Source organism: Rhinolophus sinicus, linkage group LG07 (genome assembly GCF_036562045.2).
Source record: "Rhinolophus sinicus isolate RSC01 linkage group LG07, ASM3656204v1, whole genome shotgun sequence".
Lineage (NCBI taxonomy): Eukaryota > Metazoa > Chordata > Mammalia > Chiroptera > Rhinolophidae > Rhinolophus > Rhinolophus sinicus.
In genome coordinates, this window is record NC_133757.1 from 102,156,203 (window position 1) to 102,180,967 (window position 24,765).

A 24,765-nucleotide genomic window follows, 5' to 3' on the forward strand; every position below is an offset into this window, starting at 1 on the left:
GCTATTGGCATATCTGTGGGTCAAATTGACCTTCTGGCTGATCCTCTGTGGAGTTTGGCCACATCCACAGATTATGGGCAGCTGTGTGTGTGGGGGTGGGGCTTACCCTGTTGAGTAGAATTTGGCCCAGCAGGCACTTGTTCATGCTGAGACTGCCCTTTGCATATGCTGCTTGTGGGGCTAATTGAGTGGTGCTCTGCTGTGGTCTGAAGCCATCCTCCAAGTATGTTGGTTCTGAGACCAGTTGGGAGGGCCTCCAGTGCGGGCCCTGGTCAGCCACTGCCTTTGACCGGCCAGGGACTACCTGGTAGGAGCTACAAAGTAATCCGCGTTTTTTTACTGCCTGTGCAAAGCCTGAAGGAGTGTGGGAAAGGTCACACTGCAAACCTAGGATGGCTGCAGGGTTGGGGTAGCCCTGCAAAAAGCCAGGACATTCCAAGGCCTGCTGCCACCTGCCGGCTCCCTTAATGTTCCACCAATGATAAAGCCTCCTAGAGTACTGGAGTTGGGAGATGCAGGGTCTAAGGGAGTCACTAGAATGGGAAGAGTTTTGGTCACCAGGTTAATTTAGGTTCTGGTTTCGTGCCAGCACTGAGCCTGGAGTGACTCAGCAAAATCCTCAGAGCACACTGAGGCCAGTCGCTGCCTGCATGGAGCCCAGGGGCTCTGATATTTTTCCAAGAAAGAGTGCAATGCTAGTGGGGCTGGCTGCTTACCAAAAATTGCCTTCGGCATGGGGGAAATTGAGTGTAGTAGGTTACCATGAGTCAGCAGAGTGGATCAGTGGAGCTCACCAGGCCAATCAGATTTAGATTCAGCTATGTGGGGAGGGGCTCAACGCAGGAAAGATGGCACCTGCCTGCGGCTGCATGGGAGGAAGACCTCACACAGGAAAATGCCAACTGTCTTCCAGCTCTGTCCCCACAGCCACACACCTCAGTCTGTTCCCCCGTATGCCTCTGACGACCCTCAAGTCACCGTCCCTCCGCTGGAGCCCAAGGTGAGTGACTGTTTGTTAGTGAGTCTGTGCTTGGGACTTTTAAGAGGACGTCTGGGTTTCCTGCAGCCTTCCTTCCCACCCGGATGGTTGGAATCCCCACTGTTTTACACAGCGAGATGTTGTGGGGGCTCCTCTTCCTGCCACCAGTGCTCTGGGCTGGGGAGCCTGTGTGTGCCTGGGGTCTCTCATTCCTTGTGGGGGGACCTCTGCAGCTGAGATATCTCTCCTGATTTTCAGCCTCCATACAGAGGTTGGGGCCAGCCAGGTTTGTGTCTCTGCTCCTCCTACCAGTCTCGACGTGGCTTCTTCTTTATATCCTTAATTTTAAGATTAAGATTCTGTGCAGGTAGACTCAGGTGGTTCTCCAGGTTCATTATTCTATAATTTCGTTATAATTTTAATGTCTTCATGGAAGGAAGCATAGTGTTTATCTACTCCATCTTGGATCTCCCTCAAACTATAGGTACTATTTAAATGTAATTCACCTTACCTACTTCATCTCTCACACTTCTTTTTTCCTCTTCTGTTTCTGTTAATTAACGGTATCTACCAAGTTAGTAACTTGGAAAGCATCTTAAAACTTCATCTCCAACCCTATTGTGCATCTTAACCACCTAACACTGTCAATTTCATAGCTCAATCAACGCTTTTTGTGCCCACTCCCACTGCCTCAGCTTAGACCAGCATTGTCTTTCTAGCTTAATTACCAATTTCTTAATTGACCTTTTCTCCTGACTGTTACTACTCTATCTGCACTACTCCTGCCCCTTCTCTAGCCCCTCCTCTCACCAAACACACAAAGGACTTCTTATTTCTGTAAAGATGCATCTAAAACACAGATTTCTCCTGTCCTCAGAAATCAACTATGTCACATCATGCAATGAAGCTCGCACAACTTTATGGCAATCCTGGTGCTAACATTCTACTGAATCTACTCTCTCAGTTGCTTCCTCCACCATGTGTTGCCTCAGCTCAGTACCTTCATAGATGTCATTTATTCTAACTTAAATGCTTTTTCCTTTTCCTTTTATTGCAAAAACCTATTCATTCTTTCAGGCCTAGCTTGAATGTCACTTCTCCTGTAATACCTTCACAGATTTTAATGCTTCTGTTAAGTGTATGCCTCACACATGGTCTTATACAACAGCTGTGTTGATTTGCAGGACTTTGGAGTCAACTTGCATCTCTGGCACTAACTACATAACCTTTGGCCATTTATGAATCACTTTGATCCCCCACTTTGCTCAAGTGTAATGCAGAGATCACTAGACCACTACTGAGGTTAGATTACATAAGTACAGTGTTAAGTGAAGCGGCTGGTACACAATAGGTGTTAAGTAATGATTTGTGCCTTCTAGGCACTTGCAACTATTATATTATACTTAGTCTCCTCTTAGCAGATTGTGGCCAACCTCATGGAGGCACTGGTCTTACTGAATGTATAGCATTTGCAGCGAGCCCTGAGCCAACCATAGCATAGGCACTCAGTAAATGTTCGTTTAATTCAGATTCTCCGCAAATCTTATGTTTTGCCTCAGTGCCCATTTAGAATCTAGAAAAGGAAAACATTCCCAAATCCCTTCGACAGCACAGTTGTCTATGACAGGGTCCAGTAGCATGGTCCTTTTCATCTTCTTTGCTTTACCCAAATACTCTCCTCCTTTTTTACTTCTTTAAACAAAGTATACCCCTTGCATTTCCATGTTCCTCTCATCAGCAGCATTCTCTTCTGTTTCTGTTAATTAATGGCATCTAGTACCCACCTAGTACCCATCTAACACTATGCATCAATATTATAATATTATGGACCATCTTCCTTATGCTACACCCTACATGGTCGTAAAATTGTTCTCAGTCCTTCACTATCTCAGTCCTCATTTTATTTATTGATCATATTCTGTGTAATCATGGATAGATATTTCAGTCATAAAGATACCCTTCCCTGTGTTCCTGGGCATGTACTCAAATGAAGATTTTTCTAAACGATATCTATACTTTTCAAAGTATGCTGTTCTATTATTTCCTGCTGTCTCACATTGGAAGCTATTCAACAGCATTGCCAAATCACCTGCCAAAGATCCCTTCAATATTTGTAAAAGGTATCTATATCCAGATATATTGTAAGATAGATTTCCTAGGAACTATAATGGTGAAGCGCGAACAAACTCAATTTTTGTTTTAAAAAAATATTATGGAGAACTTCTCCATTGAGATAAATTTCCCATCCTGCATCTCAAAAGGCTTTTTAATTTCAGGGTTTATTGTTTATTGATAATGTTATATTGGAAAGTTACTGTTTCAGGGATGCTTATTTATGAGTATCATTTTATTATGTCTTTCCATAAAAACAAGTTAATTAGACACACATCTCTGAAATTGCAATGTAAATCAATGAGCAAACAGGATTCAATTAGAGCATTTTCTCAGAAAATCTGCATAGCTCTGAATTACAATGTGTCCCTATTCTAAAATCCTACTACAGAGAGCTGCTTAGGTATTTTAGTACTTAGAGCAAGAGCTCTTAGACTGAGGTCTATGGATACACTTGAAATTATCTACGAACTTTATGATATTGTATGTAGACATTTTATAAACACACGTATTGCCATTTTTCTAACACTGCCGCAGGACTTGATCCAAAACGTTAAGAATCAGTGGCACCACAAATAGAGGGAACTAGAAGGTAAACAATGTGGTAAGGATTTTTAAAATTATAAATTCCTGAAGAATAGTGATAGGAACAAGGCTTAATCAGTGGATAAAGCAGACAGTAGACTTGACATGTTAAAAAAGGCCACACAGCGGGAAGTGGGAAGTTTTACTTAGAGATCACCTCTTTTATCAGCACTGTAGCTGTTAGGTTATATTTTTAGTTCCAGTGAAAGCAGTCCCTACAAATCAGAGCCCATGGGAATCAGGCTAGCAGCCTAACTACATTGAAAATTTAAAGTTCAAGAATGCTTCAATGCAAGGTGAATTTGACTTACAAAACTACAGGAAGATTCCCATGGATTAAGTTGCCAGATGTACGTCAGTGATAATTACTAAGAAAGAAAACAGAACCTTCTTTGGTGAAATTACGGGAGAGATGACAGAGAGTGCAACAAAAGCTTAAGCACATTAACCTCTGGTCAATTTTGGACTCACCTCCAACATTGCGACCACCTAATTTTCATATGTTCAGATGTTGAGGCCCTTCCCTCCCAGGCTTCCAAAAACCTAAGAAAGTAACCGTCAACCTGTGCTCAGAGAAAAACCATATGGCTCAGACAACATACTTCAGATTTAGAATAGAATAAAATAGGACAAGAATTTTTGCCTGGAACATGAAACCCATAGGTTTCCAACTTATTAGTAAGTTGCGTCCCTGACATGATGTTTTCCAACTTAGAATTTGGTTTCATATATGTCTCAAAAAATACACACACATTCTTCAATACATTCAAATATAAAATTTACATGTGAAATTTTATTTTTCCCCAAATGAGGCATACATGACAACTGCAAGAAGAGTCTCCATTGATAAAGACTATCATTGAATGCAAATTTCAGAGTTTTGATTAGATTTTTGTTCATAAAATGTTTTCTCTACTTTTGCTTGGTAGAACTATTTCCCATATCTTTTATGACATTTGGTCTCATGTCAATACTTTCCCCTTCCTTTTTTGCTATTACGGTTGTATGATGAACATTTTCCTTATGTCATTAAAGTTTCACAATTTAATTGAATGGTTTCATCATATTCTAATACCTGACGATATCATAATTTAGTTATATCTTCAGTTAAAATTTTATATATTTTTTCTTATTAGGTGAACATCTTTAAATCTATTGATGAATTGATTACTATGACAAACATGATGGTGGTTGGCTAATATTTTAAATCCATTATGAATAAATTATAGCAAAAATATGTGTATTATTTATGGGTAATAATGATACACACGATGCAGGTAATTTTTTTGAAGAGGAGCGTGCCTGTTGTTTTACTGAGTGTTTTAGCAGTCCAGGCTATGTTCTTCATGGGCAGAAACACTTTTTCTACAGCTTGAATTGTGTACAGTATCAGGGCAATCAAATAAAGTTGTTTGATCTTTTTAAGGGTCTTTATTGCACAAAGATTCCATCTACATTGGAAGTTAATTTTTAAAAATATGTTTCTAATAAGTGTATAACCCACATGTTTCTTGATGGCAGAATGTTAACCCACATAAATGATTGTCTCATTTTTTTTTCTAGAATAAATGGAAACTTATTTTATTTTATTTTTTTAATTTTTATTATTGTGGTGACATTGATTAGTAAAATTATATAGGTTTAAATTGTACATTTCTATAATACATCATCTGTATATTGCACTGTGTGTTCACCACCCAGAGTCAGTTCTCCTATCACCATATATTTGACTCTTTTTACCTTCTTTTACCACCCTCCACCCCCCTCACCTTCTGGACCACTAAACTGTTCATATAATTTCTTCTTTGTCTTGTTCATTTGTTGCTTTCAGTTTTATATCCCACAGATGAGTGAAGTCATCTGTGGTTCTCAAATTTTTCTGTCTGACTTCACTTAATATGATAATTTCAAGATCCATCCATGTTGTCACAAATGGTGGTATGTCATCGTTTCTTATGGCTGAGTAATATTCTGTTGTATATATGTACCACATCTTTTTATCCAATCATCTATTGAAGGACACTTTGATTGTTTCCATGCCTAGGACACAGTGAATAATGCTGCAGTGAACATAATGGTACATATATCTTTATGAATAAATGTTTTCAGATTTTTGAAGTAGATACACAGAAGAAGGATTTCTGAGTTATATGATAATTCTATTCTTGATTTTTTGAGGAACCTTCATACTACTTTCCATAGCGGCTGCACTAATCTACATTCTCACCAGCAGTGTATGAGGGTTTCTATTTCTCCACAGCCTCTCCGACACTTGCTATTACTTGTCTTGCTGATAATTGCCATTCTAACAGGTGTGAGGTGGCATCTCATTGTGGTTTTGATTTGCATTTTCTTAATGCTAGTGAACTTGAGCATTTGTTCATATATTTGTTGGCTGTTTGTCTTCTTGGGAGAAGTGTCGTTCAAGTCCTCTGCCCATTTTTTAATGGGATTGTTTTTGTTGTTGTTGTTGAGTTGTATGAGTTCTTTGTATTTTTTTGATATTAACCCCTTATTGGAAGTGATATTTGCAAACATCTTCTCCCATTCATTTGGTTGCCTCTTTGTCTTGTTGATGGTTTCTTCTGCTGTGTAGAAGCTTTTTAGTTTGATATAGTCCCATTCATTTATTTTTGCTTTTACTTCCCTTGCCTTTGAGGTCAAATTCATAAAATTGTCTCTGAGCTCAAGGTCCATAAGTTTTGTTTAAGGTCTTATGTCTAAGTCTTTGACCCATTTTGAATTAATTTTGGTATATGGTGACACATAGCAGTCTAGTTTCATTCTTTTGCCCTTGGCTTTCCAATTTTTCAGCACCATTTATTGAACAGGTTTTTTTCCCCTCCATTGTATGTTTTTGGCTTTTTTGTCAAAAAATATCTGCCTATATAATGTGGGTTTATTTCTGGGTTCTCAATTCTATTCCATTCATCTGTGTGTCTGTTTTTTCTACCAATACCATGCTGTTTTGGTTATTGTCACTTTAGAGTATAAATTGAGGTCAGGGAGTGTGACACCTTCAGCCTTATTCTTTTGCCTTAGGATAGCTTTGGCTATTCAGGGTCTATCAAATTCCAGTGGCATTTTTTAAAGAAATAGAACAAAAAATCATCAGATTTGTATGATTGTTTCTTTTTGTCTCTTAATAATGCTTTGGTTCAAGTATGGAGCCCATTAAACTTCAGCTGTATTTTGTAGATTAACTTGATAATTTTCACTATTTTAATAAAATCAAGTTAATTAAATTGTCTAGTAGTGTAGATCACCTTTGTTATGTACAGTGTTCCCCCCTTTATCTTCAGGGGATGTGTTCCCAGATCCCCAATGGATGCCTGAAACTGAATAGTATAATACCAAAATCTTTTTTTTTCTATACATATTTGATGGTGATAAAGTTTAATTTTTAAAGTAGTGGCACAGTAAAAGATTAACAACAATAACTAATAGTAAGATAGAACAATTATAACAATATACTATAATAAAAGTTATGTGAATGTGGCATTATTAGGTAAAATAAAGCGCACCGGAGCACAAGCACTGCATTACTACAACAGTCAATCTGATAAGCATGATGTCCACTGACTAATGGACAGAAACGAATATACAGCATGGAGATGCTGGACAAAGGGACAATTCGTGTCCCAAGCAGGATGGAGCTGGATGGTGTGAGATTTCATCACACTACTCAGAATTGTGCTCAATTTAAAACTCATGAGTTGTTTATATTTGGAATTTTCCATTTAATATTTTCAGACCATAGTTGACCCTGGGTAACTGAAACTGTGAAAAAGGAAAACCATGGATAATGGGGTGACTACTGTAGCTGTCATTAGCTACTTACCATTAATGCAGGAGTAAAACTATCTGTATTTTCTCTAAAGTTTATTGAAGATGCTTTCTTCTTCTGTGTCATGTGAGGAATTAATTCTGTGTTTGTGTGTTTGAAGCAATGGATAGACCTAATCTAGCCAATAATGCTAAAGACTCGCAACATAAACTCAAAAGGGCTATCATAGCATAACAGAGAGTAATTGTAAAACCTCAAAGGGTTTGAGGAAAATGATGGTTTAAACCAGAATGAGAAACAGACACTGGCTGTGAAAAATTTCCTTCTAAATCTTGGCAATTTCAGATTCATCAGTTGTTGTGTTTTTAATGCCAAGGAAACCTCAATGTTTTGCACAGACAGCAATGAGGAATAAAAACTGCTTTATGACCTTGTGGATTTACTAACATTCCATTAGTAGAAATGCATTCATGCATGCACAAAAACATATACACAATCATACACATAACATACATGTACATGCACATCATATCAAAATGTACACTGTGAAATATAGAAATAAGGGATTTAATACAGAATATTGTTTCCTAAAAGTGCTAAATACATTTTGGAACTGTGTTGGACACTTGAAGACTCAATGAATATATGTTGTTGACTGGTTGCATAAATAAAATATTAACATAACCCAAAAATATTATGAGCTTAAAGTTTAAATTTACCCAAAGTAAATAAATGCTCTAAAACATTCACATTTTAAAAAGGGGAAGAGGCAGAAGGAAACTTCTTGAGCTAATGGATATGTTTATCACTTTAATTGTGGTGATGATATCACTGGTGTATGTATATGTTCAAGCCCATCAAAATGTATACATTATATATGTGCAGTTTTGTATATCAACTACACCTCAAAAAAAAAAACACCAAAAACAGTTTACAAAATAAAAATTTAAATACCCAAAGTAAATATATTCAATGCTCTAAAACATTCACATTTAATGTTTCCTTGACAAAATCCTCTACATTCTGGTTTTATCTTAAGTAACTCAATTTTGTATTGTATCAAACACGGATTAGATCAAGTGTTTAAAATATTCTTTGTACCCAAGGTTTATCTACTTGGTATTTTTTCATGTTGTTGTCTCCCACTGTACCTAATATTCTTTCCTTTAATGTGTTTATAACCTATTTTAAATCCTGCAAGCACATTCCAATCCTAAGACTTAAAAAAAGCAATTTAAAAAGTTTTGGATCCATTTATTTATTTATTATATTCCTGTTTCTCAGTGTTATAATATGGGCAGGGAGACTTTCTAATTAAGAATCACTGAGTTTTTTTTCCCATTGTAGCAGTTCATTATTGTACATTGTCATAGGGAGTGAAATTACTAATATTGTATTTCTCAGAGAATTTCTTTTTCTCTTTGTCCCTAAAGGAGAAGTGGGATTGCTTCATTTGCCCTTGACAAAAGTTTGGAAGCCAGAAAGAGCCTGTTAATAGTTTTCAACTCTGAAATCTGCATTTCCTATATTAAGCTACCTTTTTCGTGTACTTCCAGGAATGAATTAATCTCACTGTCTTGCTTACTTCTGTCGGATGGCTAATGATTTCCGTAAAATTGATTTCTAGCATCTGTCTATACTACTATATCTCATTATTGTATATCTGAGAATGTGTTTCTTGTAGTAATGTATGCACCCCAAGAAGATATTTCTGGTGACAGTATTTAGAGGCATAAAGCCTAATGATTTATAGTTAAGGGCTCTAGGGTCACAAAGAAAATATTTAATTCCTAGAGATAACAATAACCAGCCATGTTGCCTTGGGAATATCTCTTAACCTCTCTAAGTCTCAGAGTTCTCAACTGAAAAAAGAAGAGTTATAGCAACGATACCAACCTTTTCAATTGTTTCAAGGATTAAATGAGAAAGTCCACAAGAAACACTGAGCCTAGTGCCTAGAACACTGTAGACACTCAATAAACATGAGCTTTTTATTGTGTTTATTATTAATTGGATTCAAATTACTATTTTTATCCTGACACTTAACTTTGTTTCTCCTTGATGTGTTACCATTAGAAATCTAGGTTCTATGACTAATTGCTTAGTTACTTGCTCTCCTCATTGTGAACTACAGACTATTCTTCCTGAGCTTTAGGGTCCTGGTGTCTCGTTTCTCTTCATTCTTAGAAGGAGTTTCCTCTGATCATAAACGGTGAGCTAGCAGCATAGGGTACCTACCTATATTGGCTGTACCTGATAGGATAGTGTACGTTCAACGTAACTGAGCTTTTATTTTAGGATTTTTAGAGGCCTTGGTTTATAATCAAGTGTGTTCCAAGCAACAGTAGAACTATTTAGTCATGTCAGAGGAAAACAAGCCAAGGTAGTGATTTGAAAGGAGAAAAGAGGTCTGATGGATCATGAGTTATGGTTATAAACATATTTGTTGAGAAAGAAGAAGGCAGAGGGTAGATGAACCCTCATGAACCCAAGGGAGTTGTTTTAAGACAATTGAGTGGGGAGAAGGTGTCTGGCTATAGGCTCAAAGAGAAGGAGGGGGAAATGTGAGGCTACAAAACACAGGGATTGATAATATTACCAGGCATGCAATGGTTGACTTCCCAGAGAACATCTGAAAAATCACTGCTTTTAACATTACGTCTTATTACTTTTCTAGTATTGAAACATAGATGGTTTTTGGAACACTGAATTTCTTTAACCAGGATACATAAAAGAAAATGTCAAAAAGGCTTATTTCCAAAAATAAGAAGGATTCACATTGAAAAAAAAAAAAAAAATTCTGAATTTTTCTACATGACAGTCATGGATTTTAACATACCTGATATTTCTCTCTTCAATGGTGCAACAGCAGATACACATGACCCCATTTTTTTCCTTTAGTATATTCTATGGCACCCATTTGTTTTCATGATGCATCCATTATTAGATGAAGAGTTTCTTGAAATGAATTTCTAAGTTTTATTAGCAAGGCCTGGTCCCTAGGGCCTGGCATAGTAAATATTGAAAAAATAATCCTTAAATCACACTTTCAGGTTTTCTCATTAAATTACAGAAATTGTCACTTCCTAATTTATGAGCTTACTATATCCAACAATTTATCTAGATCTATTATATCTTTTGTATATGTTGCATACTATAAGCTGCTAAATTCAATTTATTGGATAGTCTAAATATTCTCTGACAAAATCATAAAATTAGGATTAAGTTTATGGTCGCATCTTTTTACTAAACCTACATAAGAAGTCTGGGGCTCCAATGGCAGCATCTTAGCACTTTATAATGGTGCAAGTCTACAATCTCTTTTCTGAAATACTAGGAAGTCAATATGTTTTGGAATTCACAATATTTTAGGTTTTTGGAAGGCAAGTGGTGGGACATAGTCTGGATATTGCATAACATCCACATTAGCATCTGGGGAAGAACCGCACATTCAAACACTTAAGAAATGTATGAATAAATACAAAATAAATAAACAAATTCTCTAAATAACCTCATGTCAGCTCAGGTTATGTGTTTCTACCCAACAAGTTAAGTTCTTTTAGGCTTTGTGGCCAAATGAATTTAAAAAGGCTTTTGGGTTTTAGAGTTTTTTTGAATTTAGGAATTTAAGATAAGGAATTGTGGACTTATTAATAGCTTTTTGCATAGCTGTCTTGTTTTAAAATCTTTTTTTGTTTGTTTTTTCCAGAATAAGTGTTTCTAAATTACAAGAGAGCCAGTACCTCTTTTCTAATATAATTTATGATATTATTTTTGTACTCCTTAACTAGGGCAGAGATTAATCTATAGGAATGTTTTTTAAATTAATGCAAAACCATCACATGTAAAGCTGAAATGAAAGGAAAAAATGCATTCAGTATATTAATGCATTCAATATATTAATTTAAAATTGTAACATGTAAATGTCCACATTCCACCCTACCAGAAAATATAATGAAGCCACCCAATATTTGCACTATGGTTGGAATTACTATGATTGGGCCAGCTGCAAATGTAAAGAAAGTATGTTTTATCGGCTATGCTCATATCTAGGTATTATTCCCATGGGCATGATTTCCAAAATGCTAACCAGCTCTAGGTAAAATTCCTAAAAAATAACACACACACACACACACACACACACACACACACACACACACACACGTGTGTGTGTTATTTTTTATGATAGCTGTTTTCCTGCAAAATTTAGTATTACTTGAATCAATTTTTGAAAAAAACAACAAACAACTTCACAGTTGTATGTGAAATGTTAGGTGTTCTAAGATCAGATAAGCATAAGTTGGCTTTCCTTCTCCACGAATGAGTGGCAGGATACTGGAGGTTGCATGGAACCTGCAGGATTGCTCTGTCTTGCTACTGCTGAACAGCTCTCATCCTTGGCTCTTTCCATAAATGTCAGCAGTGTTCCCCTAATCATTTTGGCAATAAAACTGCCACCACACATTTGCCAAATGTCCTCAGCCTCCCATGAGAACTACCAACCCCTCACAACCATCTAGTATCTTCTTACTCTCATTTTGTATACGGGTATGAGGTAATTAAGTTATTAGGAAGAATCATTGATTGGCAAAGCAGGATTCTACCTAACATAGACATTTTAACTCCTAGTCCAGCTGTCTCTTCACCATACAGGTCAACCCTTATGAATCTACATAGCTTACTTTTTCCTTCTCATTTTCACATGCTTTTGGGGTAACTCTGTTGCCTTGTACTTTCTATCCTCTCCCTGAGAGTACTTAACTCCTGATATTACCCATTTCAGGTTTTTTAGGTAGAGGACCAGTTGGTTCTTGAATGTCAGCTACCTGGAGAGCTAGAATTATTTGCATTTTTTGAGGATTCCTCCTATTCTTGATGCTCTGCTGCATTCTATTTGTAAATGAATGACCTAGCAATTGCCTTGTCCCCTAAAAGAAAGCCAGGCCAATCAACAAGAGACCAAGTGGTTGTGTTAATTATCTATCTCTGTATAACAAATTATCCCCAAAACTTAGCACCTCAAAAGAATGAACATTTGTTGTTTCAAAAAGCTTCTGGGGATCAGTCATACAGGGGTGGTTAGCTGGGTGGTTCTGGCTTAAGGTCTTTCATAAGGTTTTATTCAGGATACCATCATCTGAAGGTGTGAATAGGCTTGGAGGATTCACTTCCAAGCTCGTTCCCATGGCTGTTGGCAGGAGCCCTCAGTTCCTCACCATGTAATCGAAGACAGAAAGGGGGGGGACAGAGAGGAAGAGGAGAGAGGAGAGAGGAGAAAGGAGAGGGGGGGGGGAGAGAGAGAGAGAGAGAGGTAATTTTTGCCTTTTATATGCCATATATAATATGATGTAGTTCCCAGGTCACAACCACTTCTGCCTTATTGTATGTGTTAGATCAGAGTCACCAATCCCTGCCCATACTTAACAGAAGAACAAAAGTTCCACTTCTTGAAGGAAGGAATAGCAATGATTGTGGACGTTTTGTTGTGGTGGTGGTTGTTTGTTTGTGTGAAGCCAACATAGTTGTGTTTCCAGTTTTGAGAATCTCGTCTGGTGTTTTGTTTCAGTAGGAAAATAGCTCCACTCTTGATGTCTCACCCAGAGCCCCTCAGATCCCTTTCCCTAGTTATGTGCAACCATTCTCCAGCTTCCATTTTGCTGCAACAGCCTAGCGCTTCCTACATGTAGAGGTTTCCTCTTGGCCACTGAAGTGCCTCACTCATATGGAAAGCCAGACCACTGAGGAGGGGACATGGCCCCCACTGATGTCTTAGAGGAGGAGTTTAAGTGAGATCTCCCTGAATGAGGAGGAAAAGAAACTATGGCCAAAAAATTCAGTGCTAGGTCTGGTGGAAATTCAGAAAATAGTTTAGAAAATACAAATCACTGTTTTGTAAAATACTTTAGGAGTCATTATATGTATGTAAAAGAGTGAGCCTTAACTGAAGTTCCACACATTTAGATGATGAAGGTAATAGTCAGAATGACGTGCGAAATCAGCTTATATACTAATCATACGATCATAGCACACTTGAGTTAAATCTATATAAGTCAAAACTTTACTGACCCAAGATGAAAAGGATCTTAATTTAAAATGGTTCCTTTGGTGCTTACCCCTTTAAAACACACTAATGCATACACTTGCCTGCATGAAAAGGTAAAGCAAAATGTTTGTTTAAAGTACATTTTAATTCCCTTTACCATGATTTTAAGATGGCACTTAAAGAGGTAAGTGCAGCATTCCTTCTAGTACAAAAGCCATGAACAAGACTCATTGTATAAATATTTTACTCTATGGCACTAGCATTAACATATCACGGCTATAAAAACAACACTCAATCATCGTGCCAAAGTTTGGGTCCTGTCTTAAATGTGGTAGCTGAGGTTTAAATTATTGTAAACAGAAGGATTCCCTTGAATGATGTCTGGGAAGGTCTACTTTCAATGTACTTGCCTTCTTCATTCTCCTTACTGCGGAGGGAAGGCAGAGAAATAAGTGTATGAAACACTTTCACATGTATAACCAGGGTGGTCTGCATGCATGCTGACTGGCCAGACTTTCCTATATTCTGAGATCTCAGGATGGTGCTATGTCAGCTGAGGTTCTTACTTGCAAATCGCAGAATCCTTTTTGACTAGCTTAAATAGAAAAGAATTGAATGAAAGACTATTAAGTTGATCAATGACCCTCTGCAAGGGCCAAAGATTCATGTTGCAGTCTTCTCTGCTTGCTCTTATTGTCATCTTTTCCTCTGCAGTTAGCCTGCAGTGGGTGTTGCCAATTACAAAACAACAAAAGAGTATCTGAATTATTAACTGTGATGCTTATTTTAATTGAATCTGTGATAATAGAGCAACCGTTGCATGCAAATTCCAAGGACAGAAGTATTTGAAATATCTGCCTCTGCAAACACAATGCTTTGTCTTATTTATTTATTTTGTCTACAAATTTTTCAGATAAGTAGTATCCTGATAATTGCTACCTTAAGTATATTATGTAACTTGAAAATTTTCAGGTTTTAGTGGATTAATTTCAGATGAATATTTTCAACATTGTATTTCTTGTTACATTTTCTGTTTTCTGTTCACATTGTTTTAATATTTCTTTTGTTTTATAAAACTAGACATAATTTTTAAAAGTAAAAACAAAAACAAAAATGAAAGTCTATCAAATTCAATCATGACTCAATCAATTTGCCCCTTCCTTTTATCCTACTTCCCCCCCGGGCACTGGCACAATGTGTATATATAGTTGGATGTCATTTTATTGCATGTGGAGATTCATTAACCACTGCTGCGGTCAAGATGGAGAACTGTTTCATAACTTCAAGATTTCCCTCATGCTACCTTTTGGTAGTAATCCCCTCCATCATCTCCCTAACCCCTGGAAACAACTAATCTCTTCTCCATCTCTATAATTTTGACATTTTGAGGTCTATTGTGTTTTTTAGTACATTTCCTTGTATAACTTTTTTAAGTGGTTACTCTGAGTTATTATATACTCATATGTAACTTGAAAATTTTCAGGTTTTAGTGGATGAATTTCAGATGAATATTTTCAACATTGTATTTCTTGTTACATTTCTTATCATAGTCTATTGGTGTCAACAGTTTACCAGTTCAAGTGAAGTGTAGAAACTTCTTTGTCTTTATATCCCTTTACTCCCACTGTTTATAATTGTCTTAAGTATTTCTTCTACACTGAGAACTGCATTAGACAGTGTTACAATTTTTGCTTCATCCATCAAATGTAATTTAGAAAACTCAAGAGAATATTTACCCATATTTTCTTTTGTTGTTGTTTGTATTTATTTATTTATTTATTTATTTATTGTTTCTGTTCCAAGATTTATTTTTTTATTGTTTCATTTCTGGTTAGAGAATTTCCTTTAGATATTCTTTTACGGTAGATCTGCTGGTGATAGAGTTTTAGTTTCAGTTCTTATTTTTCCATCACCTGAGGATGTCTTGATTTCTGAAGTTTATTTTCACTGGATATAGAATTATGTACAGACAGCGCTTTCAGCACTTGAAAAATGGTATTCCACTTCCTATTGGCTTCCATGTTTTCACATAACAAATCTGTTGTCATTCAAATTGCTTTTGCCCTATGTCTCATTACTCAGACTACTTTCAAGATTTTTTTGTCTTTAGCTTTTAGAAAAGTTTGACTATACTATGTCTTGGCATGTATTTCTTTGAGTTAATTTTATTTGATGTTTGTTCATCTCAAATATGTAGATTTATATCTTTTGTCAAATTTAGGAAGAGTTCAGCCATTATTCAGTTAAATATTTTTCAGCCCTACCTTCTTTCTCTTCTGTTCCTGGGACATAAAAGCTAGACTTTTTGTTATAGTCCCACATGTCTCTGTCCATTTTATATTCTGTCTATTTGTTATCTGTTGCTCAGATTGTGTAATTTCTACTGTTCTTTCAAAGGTTTTGATTTCAGTTTTTGTATTTTTCAATTCTAAAATTTCAATTTGGTTGTTTCTTCTTTATATCTTGTATTTGTTTGCTGATCCTTTTTATTTTTTACATTTGTTTCAAGCACGTTTATAATTTCCTGTGGAAATGTTTTTCTGGTGGCTGCTTGAAATCCTTGTCAGATCATTCTTACGTCTGTGCCATTTTGGTGTTGGTGTCTATTGGTTGTCTTTTCTCATTCAAATTGAAACCTTCCTGGTTCTTGGGATGAGTGATTTTTTTTTTTTAATTGAAATGTGGACATTTTTGGTATTATAAGGCCTGGATCTTACTTAGTTCATGTATTTTAGCAGGTCTTTCTTGACCCTTCTTTGGCAAGGTAAGAGAGTACTGCTTCATTACTGCCTGGTGGGAGTAAAGGTCTAGGTTCTCCACCAGGCCTCTATTGACAAGGGGCTCCTTGTTACTTCTGGATGGAGGTGGGAGTTTGAGCTTCCCAATAGGCCTCCATTTATAACACCCTGGCAGTGAGCGAGAGGGTGCCTCCTGACTGCTCTTCACACAGTCTCCCCTGACACTGGAGGACGGTTCCATTACTGCTGAATTGTGGTAGAAGTCCTGACACTATTATATCTCCTACACATCACCCTAGTGAGGATGAGGAGGGGGTGCTTCATTAATGCTGAGTGGGATGGAAGTCGAGCCTTCCCACTTGGCTTTGTCTGACACCACCCAGGCAGAGAAGAATGTCTGCTCATAGCCTCCTAAGGGCGGAAGTCTAAGCTCCCCATCTGGGCTTTGCTGACAGGAATGGGGATAGAACATAGATTTTTTTCTGTGGTGATTGGCTGGCGCAGAGTGGCTATGTTCTAAAAGTTCTCTGTCTTTCTCGAATCCCTCATTCCTATTCCTTTGGTGAATGAGCAGCCTCTTCTTGGACTTTTTTGGTCTGACTCTATTAGCATTTTTATGTTGTCTGCTTCTCCAGTACCTCATATATTCATTGTAGGCATGCTAAACAGAACCAAATCCACAAACAACAATCAATAAATCAATAAATCAATAAATAAATAAATAAATAAATAAATAAATAAATAAAAGAAAAAACAAGACAGTAACAACTATGTCATTCTTCAGATCCCAAGGTTACTATCTACTTTGTCTTCTTCTGTCCAACCTTCAGAGAATTCTTAAGTTTGTTTTAGATATAATATCCAGGGCTATTACCTGTACTTACCGGGAGGAATAGAGAAATTATATGTACCCCATCTTTCCAGAAGCAGAAGTCCAGAAAAAAAGTTTTTAAATACAACTATTTAATCATGATTAATACTTCTTCTTATTTTATGCCAATTACTATTATTATAGTTTGACTAGTATCTAATATATTTGTTATAATTATCGTAATTGATATATATCATTCAGTCCAAGAAACTAATGGTCCCACTGCTCTGTAACATTTAATTTTAATGTATTTAACTAAAAAAATGTTTGACACTTCTGCATCTATGGTAATATTTGACTTTAAGTTCTCCTAAGAGTGATTTACAAGAAGTGTAGCTTTATTCCATCTCACAGTGAGTTAGAGATCTAGAAAATAGCTCCCAATTTTTTATCTAGAGCTCCTTCCAGAATTCTACCCTTTGATACAGTTTAATTCATTTTGAGAAGTGATGCTTATGGGTCTATCACAACTCATTGAATGCACACACCTCTTCTTCTTCTTCAGTTACTATATATTGTGCTTAGTTAGTATCCTAATTCTGTCTAAATTAGCCTTACAAATGGAGCACGTAAAATATAGTCTTTCAAAAACTGAGCTCTAAATATGTCAAGAGTAAGTTGCCACTGATATGATGAGCGTGGTGTTAGCACTTGGACAACCAGAGTCATGAAATGGGCAATAATTTAAGAAGCAAATGGAAAGACCTGTAATAGTATTAACCTGTTTTGGGAAATTGCCTTCATGATTTATTTTCTGATCATTTTCTCTAGTATTTGTGAAGCTTTCCTGGAGCAACTTTATACTTTTGCAATTTACTTTATGTTTACTACCAGAGTAGAGTAGTCTTTGAGGTAAGTTAGACTTTTAATTTTATAGTATTATCTGTTTCCCTTTATTAATGTTATGGTAAGCTGTTTATCAGCGACTAAGCTCCCAAAAGATCTGATAAAGTGTACACATGAAAAAAAAAAAAAGAAAGAAAGAAATGCACCACATTTGATGGGGGTGATGAAGGTGGGAGCAAATCCTAAAGAGCGTTTTAATAAGAAATTCATTTTACTTTCTACAGGTTGCATTAAAATATGGTTGCTAATTCTTTAGTCAATGGCATAAAACCCTACCTAATTATTACCTGCCACTTATTTCAACAGTTACATAGTGATGACTTATGGCAGGCAAAGCATTGCACTACATACACTGTTTGGGGTAAGAACAGAGACATAAAAAAATGACAAACTTCTTACACTGCTCTCAAGAAAATGATAAATCTGGGTCTAGAGGGAAGATACACACTCATGACAATGATGGCAAAAGGAAAATTTTGAAATGTCAAATGAATTGTAAAATCCAAGTATTGGAAAACCTGTTGGAGGAAACTGAATTGATTGGGAGGTGAGGGGGCAGAAGGAATGGAAAGAAGGAGAGAGCAGCGTGAGCAGTGTTAAAGAAGTGATAAAGCATGAAGCAATAATGGGTCCAAATACTGGACCAGGAAGAGTGAAAGATACTGCTGGATAATGGAAATCAAGAAGGAAGGAGCATTTTAAGGAGATGGGTAGAAAGAAGTGAGAAGTGACTTGGGGTCCAATTTCATATTTTGACAGCTTTGGAAATTTGGTCGAGGAGTTTCAATATTATCATGAGGCCACAAGAATGCTTGCCAAGGCAGAGAAAGGCAGATGTCTGATCAAAGTTTTATTTTAGGCGTTACATTCTGCAGAAGTATTACTCTATATATTGGGAAAGTGAAATATTAGCAGCAGACACACCTTAAAGATTAAGATGGCAATGTCGGTTTTGAACCCATCAAGTCTAGTGATTGCAGTAGAAATAAAGGGAAAAGAGGATTATGAAAGAAATAGCAATGTTTCTGCTGGATGGTAAGTGTGGGAAAGGTGGAAGTTGTCAAGGAAGAGCTAGGAATGAGGAGTAACCAACCAGGACTCTAAGCCTCATTTGCTGTTATTGTTGGAAACCAATTTGTAAACTGTTTAAATTGTTTGATTATAAAATGGAGATTACCTTTTTAGGATACTTATACAAGAAGTTGTCCAAGGAAAGAAGAGAAGTAATAAGGTGATTGGTTGTAAGAGACAGCGGAGGTCAGTGAATATGTTTGTTGGTCAAATGGAGGGGGTGAAATAAAGTAGAAGGGAGCAAGTTGTTTGACATGATTAATTGAAAATATTGAGTAGACATTATAGTAGACGAAGAGGAGAAAATCAAGAGATGCAGGATCAATATTGTGGTGTAGGTAGAATGGATAGGATGGGGAGCAGAGGCGGCCTTTGCAAAGGTACCACTTAATTTCTTGCTCTCTGAGATGGTAAAGCATCAGAGTGGAGATATTTAAGAGGCAATCTGTGTAATAGTCAGTGTCACAGATTTCGGAGTTTAGTTCAGTTGCTTTCCTACAAGTTCTGTAACTTGAAGCAAAACACTTACCTTTTTAAATTTCAGAGCTTCTCAGATCTGTAGATACTACTACTACCTATCTGGTTGGGTTATTGTAAGCAATAAATAAGATAAATTATATAAAGCATTAGCACAATATGCGGCATTTTTCAATCTAATAAGTGATATTGCTATTCCAGATATTTCACTCTGAGGTGAAGATGAGCTCATGAAATTCTCTGCTTGAAATAGCACATAGATAATTCAGAGACTCCAGCCAACTTCTTTTCCTTTGCCCTCAGGGCTCTCTGAGAAAGTTAATCCACCCAGAGAATATTTGCATTTTAATAAGGGCCTTCAAGCCCAGGGGAGAAAAGGAGCTTTTCTGCTCCTCAAATAACATCATATAAATGAACACTTTCATGCCTTTGTGTGAACCAGTCCTATTCAGTATCACATTTGTAACAGGACTGAAAAAAAACTTTCTTGTTAGTCTCACCTGGTTAAAGGCATGTTTATTAATATGTTTAGCGTTAAGTCATTTCTAAGTTCACGTAAAGTCTTATAGTGCTTGTTGGATTGTGTTTCATTTAAGGGTGGGAATAAACTCCTGTAATGTCACTGAGCAGAACACTTGTCACATCCTTTGTCATCCCTCATTTGCTTTTCTGAAAAGCAAGCTCTCAGAAGCCTAGACCTATCTGTCAATGCACCTATGTTACAATAATTAAATTATCTGGAAGATTATTACTTCTAAAAAGGGAAAATTAAATCAGAGAATGATTTATTGATTTGCTTGGTGCTCCTTTGGTTTTGAGTTAGTATAACACAACACCAAAGATTATTCGTGAGAAAGAAATATCTGCCAAAATTAGTAATTACATTTTGAGCTGAAGTTTTTGTATGGTATTAATTCATTGTCGTAAACATGTTTTTAATTTGTAATCATGTATGTATTTGTGCTAAGAAAGCAAATACTGAAGAACATTCATGTTTTTACTTTGGAACTTCAAAATGTTTTTCTGAACTGTTTAGCACAGGTTTTCTCTGGATTTAAAAAATAAATTAAGTGGAAGATAGGCTATCCTTGGACCCAAATCATTTATAGGAGTTATTTACTTATGTGACTACTTACAGCATGGATGCTGAAGACAATTATTCAGACACCTCAATGAAAATAGGAAAGATTCTGTTGAATATTTAATCAGAATTTAAAAACTTAAAGTGCATATCTTTGTAGGTAATTTCTTTTGTAGGACTTAAATTTAGGACATGGAAAAGTCTATGAATTACTACGTTGCACAAAAACAAATGAACTCACTCCTCTACATCTTAGGGCAGCGTTTTGCAACTAAGACAAGTGAAGACAGAAAAGATTTGGCACAGCCACTACCAAGAACCGTGTAATAATGGTCTACTTGATGAATGAGCTCACCCTTGGTTCCCATCCATAGGTAGACGCTACAGTCATGACTGCTTCTGTGATTCTGCAAAGGCGACAGGTTTACACTGAAACATGGAACACAGCTTATTCCTCACTGATAACAGATCAGTTACCATCAAAGACAAGATTAGTATTTTGCACGGTAGTGTTTCATATCCTGCTTCTCCCTGAAGTACAGGAACGCAAGTATATATGTTTAGTTTTGAAATTGATTTGGCATCTTCCTCTTTTTTTTTTTACCATCCAATTTATAAAGAACACTTTACTATCAAGGTTTTGATTCCAAATATCAACCTAGTTGGTGCTGTCTTGGTTTTGAATTAGTATAAAACAACAAATTCACTCTTTTATAAAAGGAATGTTAACTATAAACATTAAGATAATTTTGTGTGCATTTTTAATTTTGGGTGTTATCAACTAAATTATCTCTTTGATCAGCAGTTTCTTAAATTTGCCAAATCTATGGCTGGATTGATTGCATAACTTAAAATAAATACGCCTGATTTTCTCATTAAACAACTTCCTTTTCTGTGAATGTTTTTGAAAAGGACATTAATTGCAGTCAGGGTAATGTTACCAGCAAATTTCTTCATTTCCTAGATATTTTAGATTAGAAGAGTATTGTAGGTCTGCTTCTCTGCAGTGCAGACTCTGAGATGGTGACTAGCACGCAGAAAGTTCATTAGGGAGTGTTCTTGGGTTCAACATCTATGGGGGAGAGAAAGGAAGCAAGACTGGGCAGAGGGAGATGGTGAACTTCAATGCAGTCTCATCAAAGGCCTCAGCCAGCTCTGTGAGGAGCTCTGGAGTTGGAATGGCCCTTCAGAGTAGCCCTAAATTAGGACACGTAAGTGCCAGGCTAATATTCTCCTTCATAGAGCACTCATTGGATGCAGGCTGCAAGCAGGAAGCAGGCATGGCCTACATCAGCAGATTCCTGGAGAGGGCTGATCGCTGTGGACTAGATCCTCGGTTCACTCCCAGAGCTGGAGGAATAAGTCCTTCACAGCTGGGGGAGAAGAGGCTGCGTATCACAGTGTCACTAGGAAGTTATGTGGAGACTATTTCCCAGACTTTGTCATCATCTTAGAAAATGAATTTAATAAAGTTTAGGTAAAAGAAAAAAAAAAAAAATATATATATATATATATATATATATATATATGTCAAAAATCTGAAATTCACTTAAATTATAATAATTTTTGAGATTATCATAAATTATACCACTCAAAGAGATTTTTATGTTTGCTGCCTTTTCTACCCACTTTCCTCTCATCTTCTTTTTTCAAACCAGTTTTTAGCAGCAAAGGTTTATAGAAACAAACAACATGGGCTTTGGAGTTAGATTTGGCAGTGTTCAGACTTAGGTGTTACTCCTTAACCACCTGGGCAATAATACCTCGGAACCTCTGTTTCCTTATTTTTACAAATGAGAACAATCATGGGCATGAGAATTGAGCAAGATGGCATTTAAATAGAGTCAACTTCAATGCCTTTGACTTAGAAATAGCTCAAGTTTGCTTCTTGTCTTCCAATGATTGCCAATTGAAACCTGTAGCATTAACATTCAATATTAATTTTAGTAGTTTGTATTCGCTTATAAACTTAGAAATTATTCTTCCATTTCTGATAATGACATTCTTCTTTGCTGAAGTTAGTATATCCAAGAAAAAAATTGGAGTCTATAGGTCGGTAGTTCCGTTAATGTTCCCAAGGGGACTGGTAACATTCACCACACTGAAGCATCAACTTTCTAAATAGTTAGAAAATAATGCTTGGAAGCAAAAAAATATTGCTGACTATTTTATTAACCATTTTTATGGTCATTAACTTTTTACCTGTCCCTGATTAATACAGAGTGTGCCAAAAAAAAATGTGTACACATTTTAAGAAAGGAAAAAAACTGTATTAAAATTGTAATATTTAATATACCCGATAATAAAAGATAAATACAAGTCATGTGTATACATTTTTTGTCACTCCCAGTAATATGTAAATTCTCAAGGCCTTCACAAAACTAAAATTAATTTATTTCAAAATTATTAGCGAAATTAAAAGTTCTCTCAGAAGACTGTCAACATTCTATTTTTAATCACTTACCCCTCCACAAGAAAGGGTGAGCTAGCTAGAAAATAGTGCCACCTCAAGTAAGAATGATGGCAGTGGTGGTTTACTATTAGATATTAGAGACCCATAGTTTCTTTTTCCCTATTTAGTTCTGACATTTAATTACTTCTTACTGTTCTGTAAAATCTATCTTTCTGATCCTCATTTTCCAAAATGTACCTTTCTTCTCTCCTTCTGAGTCTAAATAAATCATGGAGTGGAAAAATGAAGAAACCAACTTAATGGGCTAAACCTTTGGAGAGAGGATGTATGTATGTGTGCTTATTTAGCATCCCTTCAAGAGAATTTGGGACAAAAGAAATCAGACTAATAGAGAGGGGCTGGACACAAAAGGCCTTGTGCTAAGGAGTTTAGGGTTTTTTTCTATGTGTGATAAACATAGTTAAATAATTTTCAGTAGGGAAATTGAATGATTACATTTACATCAAGGATAATTAAATCTACAATCATAATAGCCGTATTTTGTTCAAAGTTCTGATATCTAAAACATTAATGAGATACAAAGATTTTCTGATCCAAAATATTATTTTTTAGTGGACTCCCTACTCTATAAATGACCTTGATAGGATCAGCCTAATTTCTCCTTCATCCTAGGGCACACCCTTGGAAGCTATAAATGTTTCATTTAGTTGAACACATATTAAAGATGGATTGGCTGACCTTTAGGAGTTTTCCTAAAACACCAGTAATTTACTCTCAGTTGAGGATGACAGTACTACTTCACGAAGGAAAAAACAGGTTTTTGTCTTCCCATGCAATTCAGTTTCTTTCTGTTTATAAGTAGATCTATATATCAATATATCGATCAATATATCGTCAGCCGTTTTCATATACCTGTGCCACTCACATTCTTCTCTCAATATTATGGAAGCCAGCTCATTTTCTGTCTCCTGCTTTGCCACTTACTAACTTCTACTGCTGTATTCTACTTCTAATCATTCATAGAACTCTTGACTGTCTAATTGAAAATAAATCTCGAATATTTGCCCTTTTTCCCTTTGCATTTTTATTGCTATACTGGTTCAGGCCCTTATTATTTTAATTCTGGAATGTTGAAATAGCCTCTTGACCCTGACTCTGTCTCTAATTTTCTTATCTCTCCAGTGCACTCATCATGCTGCCATCATTACTATCTCTCTAAAATACAGCTTTGGTCATGCCATTCCCGTGGAGAGCCTTCTGTTGTCCCACAGAATCAAGTCCAAAGTCCGTCACAGTCGGCTCACATTCTTTCTTCAGCAAGATCTCAGAAAAGGGACTCTGAGCATTTAGGAGTAAATTTGAGGTTGAAAGTAAAATTTTAAAAAGTCTGAATGGCAGAGGAAAGGTTAAAACTGTCCTGTAATGACTTGTTTTGCAGACAAAAAGAAGGAATTGGTTATCTGACTGTGTAAACAGGTACGGATAAAGGGGTCCTTTAAGGTAAACCAAGTATGGAATTTAGGGAACAGTCACTTTGCATCTGAAAACTCAGTTGGAGTAGACAAAGAACAGCTGCTTAAAATGGTTGATGGCAGAGCTTTGATAGGGACTTTCTTTGGGAGGGCAAGTGATAGACAGGCAAATTAGAAAAAGGAAAGACTAGGGTGATCCTCCAAGTGGCCAGAATCCTAGAGAAAAAGAATTCTTTTGGAGACACACCTGTGAATTCCCTGCCTGACAAGAAAGCGAGTGAATGTTTTCA